The 12,817-nt window shown below is 47.6% G+C and overlaps 1 protein-coding gene across 6 annotated transcripts in view; it reads right to left on the reverse strand.

Moving 5' to 3' along the window:
- Positions 1-12,817, reverse strand: part of znf592 (zinc finger protein 592) — a 197,809-nt gene that overhangs the window by 69,507 nt on the left and 115,485 nt on the right. The gene's annotated exons all lie outside the window — the stretch shown is intronic.

The following is a 12,817-nucleotide window of genomic DNA, read 5'->3' on the forward strand; positions in this document are numbered from 1 at the left end:
GCTTGCGTTAAAGCGGCGCGCCGAGAATGACGCGGCCGGTGGCGCCTAAGTGATGTCAGCCGCGCATGCGCGGTTGCTGTCTTCCTCTCTGCTGCCCCCGCAAGACATGGCGGCTTGATCTTGCGGGGCGGCGGAGGGAAAAGAGTGCGTTTCTTAGAGACGCCGCCCTGACGATCAGTGGGCACCGATCGCGGGCCAGTCACCTCATGAGCACGCCCGTGGTGCTCGATCCTCCCTCCGCCCCCCACAGGCCCCACACTTACCTGTTGCGCGCTGTTCACGACGGCAGCGACCAGGTGTGGTTGCCGACGGCGTGAACCGGTCGGGTTCGTCAGGCCGCTCGGCCCATCCGGGCCGGAGAATTGCCGGTTGCTGTGAAAAACGGCGAGCGGCGATTCTCCAAGCGGCGTGTCGAAAAGCACGACATGCCATTTGGGGGGGGGGGGGAGAGAATCGCCGGGGGTGCCAGGGTGGCATGTCGTGATTCACCCAAGAAAGGAAATTTACTAAAATTAAATGCTGCCAACACGGAACCATAGAGTAGAACCACAGAAATGCTACAGTGCAGAAGGAGGCCATTTTGCTCATCAAGTCTGCACGGACCCTCTGAAAGAGCACTCTACCTCAGCCCACTCCCCCACCCTATCCTTGTAACGTGCCTACCCCACCTGCACATCTCTGGACACTAAGGGGCAATTTAGCATGATCAATTCACCTTGTCTGCATGTCTTTGGACTGTGGGAGGAAACCGAAGCATCCAGAGGAAACCCACGCAGACATGCGGAGAAAGTGCAAGCGCCACAAGGTCAGAATCGAACCCGGGTCCCTGGCGCTGTGAGGCAATGCCATGCCACCTTGTTATGTTCTGATGGGTTTTACTGATCTATTGCGCATACAAAACCATCACTATTTTCTTCTCTCTGGCAGCCCTCAAATTCAATTTGAGCCTTAAATAGTTTCTTGTCCTTAAGGGTAGAAATACTGGTCAAACACGAGAGCAATTATGCTGTCCCATCTGACTGTTCTGCAAAGATGGCAGTAAGCAAGCTGTGGCATTCCAAAGAATTCCAAAATGAAACTCCACAGGAAGGACAAGGCATGTGACATTCAGGCACACCGTGTGCTTGTTAATCATATAAGAAAACAATTTGCATTTACAGTAACACATCGGGATTAGTGCCAGCAATTCAGAATTCCAGGAACGTGTGCTGTGTTGCCACTCTCCTGAACATCCGAAAGGCAAACAGCTGGCAAACAGCCTGATTGCAATGAAACTCCGCCAGTGAGTGTAGCTGTTCTTTTCACAGGAAGAAATCTGAGCAAACAAAAGCCCACAACTTTTCTCTTAAATTTAGAGTACTCAATTCATTTTTTCCAATTAAGTGACAATTTAGCATGGCGAATCCACCTAGCCTGCACATCTTTGGGTTGTGGGGGCAAAACCCACGCAAACACGGGGAGAATGTGCAAACTCCACACGGACAGTGACCCAAGAGCCGGGATCGAACCTGGGACCTCGGCGACGTGAGGCAACAGAGCTAACCTACTGTGTCACCGTGCTGCCCTCCAACTTTTCTCTTTCACGCTGTCTCAAGCATGCCATACGGGACAGACACTTCTGAAATGCAAACACTGGCATATTTGAGGCAGACATTTCATGTGGCTGGTAAGCACGGACAGTCTGCCACCATCAGTCACACGAGCAGAAGGGATTAGTCCCAACTTGCATTTCTAAACTAATTTAACACAGTAAAACATAACTGCATTTCATGTCGTAAACAGGATCCAGAGAAGCAGCTCTTAAGGCAAGTGATTAAAAACTTGGTAACAAAAGTGAATGAAGAAAAGGAAGGCAATAGGAAAGGAGAAAAGGACCCAGGAGGATAAAAACAGAAGAAATAAAGTCCAGAGTAGCAGCTAAAGTGAAAAAGGACAGGAAAACTAAGGTTACAAAGCAGAACATAATGACCCTCTCACTCTTTTCTTCCAACTGCAACAGACAAGAACTGCAGGTAGCCTTCAGTAAAGTGCCTGGGAATAGGGATCCAGATCAAATTAGAACTGTGTCTTTTAAGTCTAAAGTCAGTAGAGACTTCACTGCAACTTTAGAAAGCCCTAATCTGTTTCTTTTAAAACCTCAGGTATCATCTCTATTACACCCCAATGTTAATCCACTGCTTGATTACAGTTTTTATATTTTATTTTCAATATCAAATTAACATAGGGAATTTAATCGACAAGATTACAGAGAAAACTATCTAGAAAAGGAAAATCAAAGTGAAACTGGCAGAATGTTTGTTATTACCGGATAGTTAAAACAAAATACAGACTTAAACAAAATACTAATTGAGGGAGAAAAGGCATTTAGGAACACAGATAAATACACCCATAATTAAACAATTCTGCCTGGAGGAGAAATGATAAATAAATATGACTGTGCCAAATGCAGCACAACATCATGACGTGCCTATTCAACTCCTCAGTGCAAAGAGATAGTCACAGCTAAGTTATGGGCAGGAATTCATTGGAACAGTTTTGTGCGTTAATCAGGCCTTTGCAATCTCCCATCAGCTCGCACTACACCCATGCCAAGATTTGCTGGAAAGCTCAATGGTGAATCAGGGATCTCGATGATGGCGTAGCCAATAGTTTATTGGTCCAACCATATAAGCTGAGAACAGATGCCTTATCTCTCGGGGAGGCAAGTGAGCTGCATCTTCTGAAATCATCTTAAACCAATTTAAAAAAGTTAGTTCCAATTGCGGCTTGAGGAAAACCCAGTGAAAACTAATCTCCAGCGCCTGCAAATCCCCCTGTTCACAGACGTGTTGTAACAGGACTCGGAGAAACGGGTTTTGTGCTTTGGGATTGAATATCTGTGGGTTTTAGTGAATGGTGCTTTGGAGGAGCCAGCTACTGGGCCACCAAGGACGGCAACCTGCCAAAACACGATGTTAAAAAACAAATCCAAACAGATTCATGTCTGCAATATTGCGGCTCCACCTGGGGCCTTGAGCACTGCATTTAGGCTGAAACCACCAATGCTGTGCTGAACGAATGCTGTAAGTTCTGCCATTTGAAGAGATGTTAAACCAAGGCACTGTCTTTTTTTGAAAAAGAGGAGGGGAGTTCTCCCCAGTGTCCTGGTCAATATTTGCCCCTCAGCCAATATCACTGAAGCAGATGAGCTAGCCATCGTATCACTGCTGTTTGTGGGAGCCTGCCTCATATATTACACTGACCAAACCTCAAAAGTATTCCATAGGCGTTGAAGTGCTTTCTGATGTCTGGCGATCGTAAAAAGCAAAGTCTTTCTTCGCTTTTTTTATTCTATATTGGTCCCTCTGTTGGCCTCCAAGGATGTGTTACGCGAGGATCATAAATTATGTCATAACCAAGTCATCTGTGTGATTACTTTTCATTGTTAATGGCTGTGGCAAGGAAAGAGGTAGAAGTCCAGAAGATATACAATCGCCATTCTGCAAAGCTGGGCAGAGCTATGAAGACAAACGTTTACGTGTGGGTGTTGGTGGAATGGCACAAATGTCCCGGCAAATTATGGTAGCATGCAACCAACAGCGTAAATTGGATGGTCTGTAATAAGAACACAGCAAATAGGGGTCGGCCATTCGGTCCCTTCAACCTACTCCGCCATTCAACTAGATCATGGTTGATCTTTACCTCAGTGCCATTTTCCTCCACTAATCCCATATCCCTTGGATGTCTTTAATGTGTTGCAATGTCACAATCCCTGTCCTGAACCTACTCGGTGACTGAGCCTCCACCACAGCCCTCTGGGGTAAAGTGTTCCAAAGATTCACGGGCGGTACGGTGGCGTAGTGGTTAGCACTGCTGCCTCACAGCGCCGAGGACCCGGGTTCGGTCCCGGGTCACTGTCCATGTTGCAAGTTTTCCCAGTGTCTACGTGGGTCTCACCCCCACAACCCAAAACGATGTGCTGGGTTGGTCAATTGGCCATGTTAAATTGCCCCTTAATTGGAAAAAAAGAATTGAATACTCTAAATTTATTAAAATAAAGAGTTCCAGGCAGCACGGTGGCCTAGTGGTTAGCACAACTGCCTCACGGCGCTGAGGTCCCAGGTTCGATCCCGGCTCTGGGTCACTGTCCGTGTGGAGTTTGCACATTCTCCCCGTGTCAGCGTGGGTTTCACCCCCACAACCCAAAAATATACAGAGTAGGTAGATTGGCCACACTAAATTGCCCCTTAATTGGAAAAAATAATTGGGTAATCTAAATTTATATAAAAAAATAAAATAAAATAAGAGTTCCAAAGATTGAAAAAAATCTTCATCTCAGTCCTAAATGACTTACCACTGATTCTGAGACTATGTCCCCCTAGTTCCAGAAACCGAGCCAAGATCCTACCTGCATCTCTTTCGAGCCTTGTAAGAAGTTTGTTATTTCAATGAGTTCATCACTCATCCTTCTGAAGGTCAATCCTGTTATCTCGAGAATCAATCTAGTGAATCTTTATTGCACTCCCTCTATGACAAGAATATCCTTCTTTGATAAGGAGACCAAAACTGGACACAATCCTCCAGGTGCAATTTCAGCAAGGCCCTGTACAACTGCAGCAAGACTCCTTTACTCCTGTACTCAAATCCTCTTGCAATAAACGCCAACTTAATTGCTTGCTGCACTTGCCTGTTAGCTTTCAGTGATTCATGAACAAGGGCACCCAGGTCCCTTTGGACATCTCTCACACCATCGAATGGGATAGATTCAGAACAGATTTAGCAACTCGAGACTGGGCATCCATGAGACGCTGTGGGCCATCAGCGGCAACAGAATTGGACTCAGTCACAATCTCATCGAATTTACAGTGCAGAAAGGCATTCGGCCCATCGAGTCTGCACCAGCTCTTTCTTGGAAAGAGCATCCTGCTTTTGCCCACGCCTCCACCCTATCCCCGTAACCCAGTAACCCCAGCTAACCTGTTTTGGACACTAAGGGCAATTTAGCATGGCCAATCCACCTACCCTGCAAGTCTTTGGACTGTGGGAGGAAACCGGAGCACCCGGAGGAAACCCACGCAGACACGGGGAGAACGTGCAGACTCCGCACAGTGACGCAAGCTGGGAATCGAACATGGGACCCTGGAGCTGTGAAGTAACAGTGCTAACCACTGTGCTGCCGCGCTGCCCTGCAACCTCATGGTCTGGCATATTCCCCGCCCTACCATTACCTCCAAGTCAGGGGATCAACCCTGGTTCAATTGGGGGTGGGCTGGGGGTGCGGGGAGATTGTTCTTAAGATAATAAAATAAAGGAGGACATTAATAAACTTGCAGAATGCACAATTAAATATCAAACAAAGTTTAAGACAGATAAATGTGAGGTAGAACGTTTTGCCAGGAAGAATAGAAAGGTCATTTATTACTTGGAAGGTACAAATCTAGATGGGAAGAGGAACAAAGGGATCTTGGAGTACAAATCCATCAATCGCTAAACGCTGTGCCAAAGGTTATCAAGGTCATAAAAAAAATCACTAGATTTTATATCTAAAAGAATAGAATTGAAAAGTAGGGAAGTTGTGCTAAACCTGTATGGAACTCTGGGTCAGACCACACTTAGGGCACTGGGTGCAGTTCTGGTCTCCACATTGTGAAAAGGTTATAGAGGGGCTGCAGAGAAGATTTACAAGGATGTACAAAAAGACCGTCAGGCTGGGTCTGTTTTCTCATGAAAAACCAGGCTGAGGGGCGACCAAAAGAGGTGTTTAACCAGTAAATTGGTTTACAGGTGCAACAGGTGATTAAGAAGGCAAATGGAATTTTGTCCTTCATTGCTAGAGGGATGACGTTTAAGACTAGGGAGGTTATGCTGCAATTGTATAAGGTGTTAGTGAGGCCACACCTGAGTATTGTGTTCAGTTTTGGTCTCCTTACCTGAGAAAGGACGTACTGGCGCTGGAGGGTGTGCAGAGGAGATTCACTAGGTTAATCCCAGAGCTGAAGGGGTTGGATTACGAGGAGAGGTTGAGTAGACTGGGATTGTACTCATTGGAATTTAGAAGGATGAGGGGGGATCTTATAGAAACATATAAAATTATGAAGGGAATAGATAGGATAGATGCGGGCAGGTTGTTTCCACTGGTGGGTGAAAGCAGAACTAGGGGGCATAGCCTCAAAATAAGGGGAAGCAGATTTAGGACTGAGTTCAGGAGGAACTTCTTCACCTAAAGGGTTGTGAATCTATGGAATTCCTTGCCCAGTGAAGCAGTTGAGGCTCCTTCATTAAATGTTTTTAAGATGAAGATAGATAGTTTTTTGAAGAATAAAGGGATTAAGGGTTATGGTGTTCGGGCCGGAAAGTGGAGCTGAGTCCACAAAAGATCAGCCATAATCTCATTGAATGGCGGAGCAGACTCGAGGGGCCAGATGGCCTACTCCTGCTCCTACTCCTAATTCTTATCTTCTTAACATTATGAAAGGTTTCGATAGAGAATTTTTCCCCTTGTGGGGAAGAAAACTAGAGGCCATTCAGATAAGATGGTTATCAAGAAACCCGATGGGGAATTTTGAAAAAAAACCGTTACAAAATATCAATGAGTGGATTCACAATCACTCAAACCAACTCCTTTAGAACTCTGCCAAATGAACCAAAGACTTAATGTCTTTTGAGTTTCTGACCTGCCCAGTGCATTCTCTTTTATGATTTTAAATGTTTCTGATCCATCTTCATGTGCAGAGAAGTTGGACTCACACAGTCCATAGATGTGCGGTTAGGTGATTTGCCATTGCTAAACTGCCCGCTTGGTGGGGTTACGGGGATGGGGTGGGGAAGCGGGCCTAGGTAGGGTGCTGTTCCATAGGGTCGGTGCAAACTCGATGGGCTGAATGGCCTCCTTCTGCACAGCAGGGATTCGGTGGAAGGCTGGCCCCCGATTTCCCCGAAAGATTGAGGATGATTGCCTGGACATTCTTGGCCAGCTTTGTCTTTGGTTTGTGCTTCACGTGCCTCATTTATACATCAAATTTTAGGTACAGTCTAATACTATACTAGTCTGTGTGTACGGGTTATTTTAAAGTAGTTATCTTATTGTTTTGTATTGTTTAATTTTGAATGCAGATCTCACTCACCCTTGAGGTGCTTAAGAGGGCCACTGCAGAACACCAGACTCAGAGGAGGGGTTTATGGGTGATAGATGCTTCTTACCCACTGTGGAAGCTCAGAGCGAGAACAAACAGAGTTGTTATCTCTGGGTTGTTGCCCGTGCCACGTGATAGTGAGATGAGGAATAGGGAGAGAGAGAGCAATTAAACACGTGGCTACAGGGATGGTGCAGGCGGGAGGGATTCAGATTTCTGGATAACTGGGGCTCTTTCTGGGGAAGGTGGGACCTCTATAGACAGGATGGTCTACATCTGAACCTGAGGGGCACCAATATCCTGGGGGGGAGATTTGTTAGTGCTCTTTGGGGGGGTTTAAACTAATTCAGCAGGGGCATGGGAACCTGGATTGTAGTTTTGGGGTACGGGAGATTGAGAGTATAGAGGTCAGGAGCACAGATTTGACTTCGCAGGAGGGTGCCAGTGTTCAGGTAGGTGGTTTGAAGTGTGTCTACTTCAATGCCAGGAGTATACGAAATAAGGTAGGGGAACTGGCAGCATGGGTTGGTACCTGGGACTTCGACGTTGTGGCCATTTCAGAGACATGGATAGAGCAGGGACAGGAATGGTTGTTGCAGGTTCCGGGGTTTAGGTGTTTTAGTAAGCTCAGAGAAGGGGGCAAAAGAGGGGTAGGTGTGGCGCTGCTAGTCAAGGACAGTATTACGGTGGCGGAAAGGATGCTAGATGGGGACTCTTCTTCTGAGGTAGTATGGGCTGAGGTTAGAAACAGGAAAGGAGAGGTCACCCTGTTGGGAGTTTTCTATAGGCCACCTAATAGTTCTAGGGATGTAGAGGAAAGGATGGCGAAGATGATTCTGGAAAAGAGCGAAAGTAACAGGGTAGTTGTTATGGGAGACTTTAACTTTCCAAATATTGACTGGAAAAGATATAGTTCGAGTACATTAGATGGGTCATTTTTTGTACAATGTGTGCAGGAGGGTTTCCTGACACAATATGTTGACAGGCCAACAAGAGGCGAGGCCACATTGGATTTGGTTTTGGGTAATGAACCAGGCCAGGTGTTAGATCTGGAGGTAGGTGAGCACTTTGGAAACAGTGACCACAATTCGGTGACCTTTACGTTAGTGATGGAAAGGGATAAGTATACCCCGCAGGGCAAGAGTTATAGCTGGGGGAAGGGCAATTATGATGCCATTAGACATGACTTAGGATGTGTTGGTTGGAGAAGTAGGCTGCAAGGGTTGGGCACACTGGATATGTGGAGCTTGTTCAAGGAACAGCTATTGCATGTTCTTGATAAGTACGTACCAGTCAGGCAGGGAGGAAGGGGTCGAGCGAGGGAACCGTGGTTTACCAAAGAAGTGGAATATCTTGTTAAGAGGAAGAAGGAGGCCTATGTGAAGATGAGGCATGAAGTTTCAGTTGGGGCGTCTGATAGTTACAAGGAAGCGAGGAAGGATCTAAAGAGAGAGCTGAGACGAGCAAGGAGGGGACATGAGAAGTCTTTGGCAGGTAGGATCAAGGAAAACCCAAAAGCTTTCTATAGGTATGTCAGGAATAAAAGAATGACTAGGGTAAGAGTAGGGCCAGTCAAGGACAGTGGTGGGAAGTTGTGTGTGGAGGCTGAGGAGATAAGCGAGATACTAAATGAATACTTTTCGTCAGTATTCACTCAAAAAAAAGATAATATTGTGGAGGAGAATGCTGAGACCCAGGCTATTAGAATAGATGGCATTGAGGTGCGTAGGGAAGAAGTGTTGGCAATTCTGGACAAGGTGAAAATAGATAAGTCCCCGGGGCCGGATGGGATTTATCCTAGGATTCTCTGGGAAGCCAGGGAAGAGATTGCTGAGCCTTTGGCTTTGATTTTTAGGTCATCATTGGCTACAGGAATAGTGCCAGAGGACTGGAGGATAGCAAATGTGGTCCCTTTGTTCAAGAAGGGGAGTAGAGATAACCCCGGTAACTATAGGCCGGTGAGCCTAACGTCTGTGGTGGGTAAGGTCTTGGAGAGGATTATAAAAGATACGATTTATAATCATCTAGATAGGAATAATATGATTAGGGATAGTCAGCATGGTTTTGTGAAGGGTAGGTCATGCCTCACAAACCTTATCGAGTTCTTTGAGAAGGTGACTGAACAGGTAGACGAGGGTAGAGCAGTTGATGTGGTGTATATGGATTTCAGTAAAGCATTTGATAAGGTTCCCCACGGTCGGCTATTGCAGAAAATACGGAGGCTGGGGATTGAGGGTGATTTAGAGATGTGGATCAGAAATTGGCTAGTTGAAAGAAGACAGAGAGTGGTAGTTGATGGGAAATGTTCAGAATGGAGTTCAGTTACGAGTGGCGTACCACAAGGATCTGTTCTGGGGCCGTTGCTGTTTGTCATTTTTATAAACGACCTAGAGGAGGGCGCAGAAGGATGGGTGAGTAAATTTGCAGACGACACTAAAGTCGGTGGAGTTGTAGACAGTGCGGAAGGATGTTGCAGGTTACAGAGGGACATAGATAAGCTGCAGAGCTGGGCTGAGAGGTGGCAAATGGAGTTTAATGTGGAGAAGTGTGAGATGATTCACTTTGGAAAGAATAACAGGAATGCGGAATATTTGGCTAATGGTAAAATTCTTGGTAGTGTGGATGAGCAGAGGGATCTCGGTGTCCATGTACATAGATCCCTGAAAGTTGCCACCCAGGTTGATAGGGTTGTGAAGAAGGCCTATGGTGTGTTGGCCTTTATTGGTAGAGGGATTGAGTTCCGGAGCCATGAGGTCATGTTGCAGTTGTACAAAACTCTAGTACGGCCGCATTTGGAGTATTGCGTACAGTTCTGGTCGCCTCATTATAGGAAGGACGTGGAAGCCTTGGAACGGGTGCAGAGGAGATTTACCAGGATGTTGCCTGGTATGGAGGGAAAATCTTATGAGGAAAGGCTGATGGACTTGAGGTTGTTTTCGTTAGAGAGAAGAAGGTTAAGAGGTGACTTAATAGAGGCATACAAAATGATCAGAGGGTTAGATAGGGTGGACAGTGAGAGCCTTCTCCCGCGGATGGAGGTGGCTAGCACGAGGGGACATAGCCTTAAATTGAGGGGTAATAGATATAGGACAGAGGTCAGAGGTGGGTTTTTTACGCAAAGAGTGGTGAGGCCATGGAATGCCCTACCTGCAACAGTAGTGAACTCGCCAACATTGAGGGCATTTAAAAGTTTATTGGATAGGCATATGGATGATAAGGGCATAGTGTAGGTTAGATGGCCTTTAGTTTTTTTCCATGTCGGTGCAACATCGAGGGCCGAAGGGCCTGTACTGCGCTGTATCGTTCTATGTTCTATGTCCTCTCCTATTTAGTCACTATACTTACAAGTGTTCAAACTTCTCAAACCTTCTCTTGCTTCTGAGATATTTGAAAAGGTGCGAGGAGGCGCGTTAGCACAGTGGTTAGCACAGTTGCTTCACAGCTCCAAGGTCGCAGGTTCGATTCCCGGCGTGGGTCACTGTCTGTGCGGTGTCTGCACATTCTCCCTGTGTCTGCGTGGTTCCCTCCGGGTGCTCCGGTTTCCTCCCAAAGATGTGCAGGTTAGGTGGATCGGCCATGCTAAATTGCCCTTAGGTTGTGTTGGGTTGGGTTATGGGGATATGGTGGAGGTATGGGCTTAAGTATGGGTGCTCTTTCCAAGGGTCGATGCAGATTCGGTGGGCTGAATGGCCTCCTTCTGTACAGAATGGTCAGGGGAGGGGGCGCGAGAATCCCGCCACGCTGCCGATTCTCTGGCGACCGGAGAATCGGCGCCGGTCAGGGGCCTTTGAAAGCAGCCCTCGCAGTGATTCTCTGAGCTCGATGGGCCGTGTGGCCGCCAGCGTGGTTTACATGTGGTCCCACCTAGCGGGACCTCGGCGTTCTGGCTGCGGGTCCGTCCGGGGGGGTGGGGGATTCGACTCCGGGAGGGGGGGGCCTTCACGGTGGTCAGGCCTGCGATCGGGGGCTACCGATCGGCGGCTGTGATCATTCCTCCGCGCCGGGCTCCTGTAGGGCTCGGCCATGTTGCCCAGGGGCCGGCACGCAGACGGCAAACACGCGCATCCGCCGGCACGGAGATGGCCGTGGCGCGCATGCACGGACCCGCACCGGCAATGTAGGGCCGGCTTTCGGCGCTGGAGCACTGCACAGCACCCCTGGCGGCATTCTAGCCCCCGAAGAGGAGGAGAATTACTAGGCCTGGAGGCCCGTTGACGCGGTGTCGCTCGTGCCGGTTTTGACACCGGCATCAACACTTGGCCGCGATATCGGTGAACCCTGGCCCATGTGTCTGTGGTGCAAGTTGTAACTGAAATAAATAGCCATCATCCTATAGACCTGTAAAGTCTTACCTTTGGTGTGAAAATTTTTTTTGAAACTCTGAGGACCAGTCTAAGAAATCATTTTATAGGCAGGGGTTCCATTGGAGATCACCAATATTTAGTTCAGTCCCATGGAACAAATGGCAACAGAAACTAGCTATCGCTAGAAACAATTGGCGATACATGGAGAGATATCAGAGTGATAGCTGATTGTTAGTGTTTGCAATGGTGTCAGGGTTGGGATCAGGCAAAAATTAATTGGGTACTCGAAATTTATTTTTTAAAAATGATGGAGAAATGAGAGCCACTAGAGAAAACGTGAGTCGTGGGAGAATTATCCAAAAGTGGGAATATAGCCAAATACTGACTCATCAATGTGCCAATATCTAAATAGAACAAGCTCTCTGGGCAGAGAAGTGGCAGCTGAGTAGATAAAGGAGAAGAGAGGATTCAGCTCATTATGTACTCTTCGTGTCTTTGTAGCGTCCTTGATTATTCGAGGGTCGCTGAACCACTTCTTGGGCAGGATTCTCCGCCGGCTAGATTCTCTGTTTTGCCAGCGCCAGGGGGTTTCCCGACAGCGTGGGGCTGCCCCACAATGGGAAACCTCATTGACCAGCCAGCGTAACGGAGAATCCCGCCAGCGGGTCGAAGCTGAAAGGTGGCGCAGCTGGGTGGGAAATCCAGCCCCTTATATTTTTTTTAATTTAGAGTACCCAATTATTTTTTCTCCAATTAAGGGGCAATTTAGCGTGGCCAATCCACCTAACCTGCACATCTTTGGTTTGTGGGGGTGAAACCCACACATACATGGAGAGAATGTTCAAACTCCACATGGACAGTGACCCAGGGCCGGGATTCGAACCCGGGCCCTCAGCGCCGTACATAGAACATACAGTGCGGAAGGAGACCATTTGGCCCATCGAGTCTGCACCGACCCACTTAAGCCCTCACTTCCACCCTATCCCCGTAACCCAATAATCCTATAACCCAATAATTTTGGACACGAAGGGCAATTTATCATGGCCAATCTACCTAACCTGCACGTCTTTGGACTGTGGGAGGAAACTGGAGCATCCGGGGGAAACCCACGCAGACACAGGGAGAACGTGCAGACTCCGCGCAGTGACCCAGCCGGGAATCGAACCTGGGACCCTGGAGCGGTGAAGCAACTATGCTAACCACTGTGCCACCGTGCTGCCCTCAAGTCCTGGAGTGGAACTTGAACCCTCATTCGACAGACTCAAAGGCCCACCACAGCTGATAGTAGCCTAGCCTACCCGAATGAGAATTCTACATACAAGACTCTCCCCACCCGAGATAGCATGTCAGCCCTCCATCTCTATGCTAAATCAGTGTTGAGGCAAGGCATGCTTTCTTCTC

Source organism: Scyliorhinus canicula, chromosome 24, assembly GCF_902713615.1.
Source record: "Scyliorhinus canicula chromosome 24, sScyCan1.1, whole genome shotgun sequence".
In the NCBI taxonomy this organism is placed as follows: Eukaryota; Metazoa; Chordata; class Chondrichthyes; order Carcharhiniformes; family Scyliorhinidae; genus Scyliorhinus; species Scyliorhinus canicula.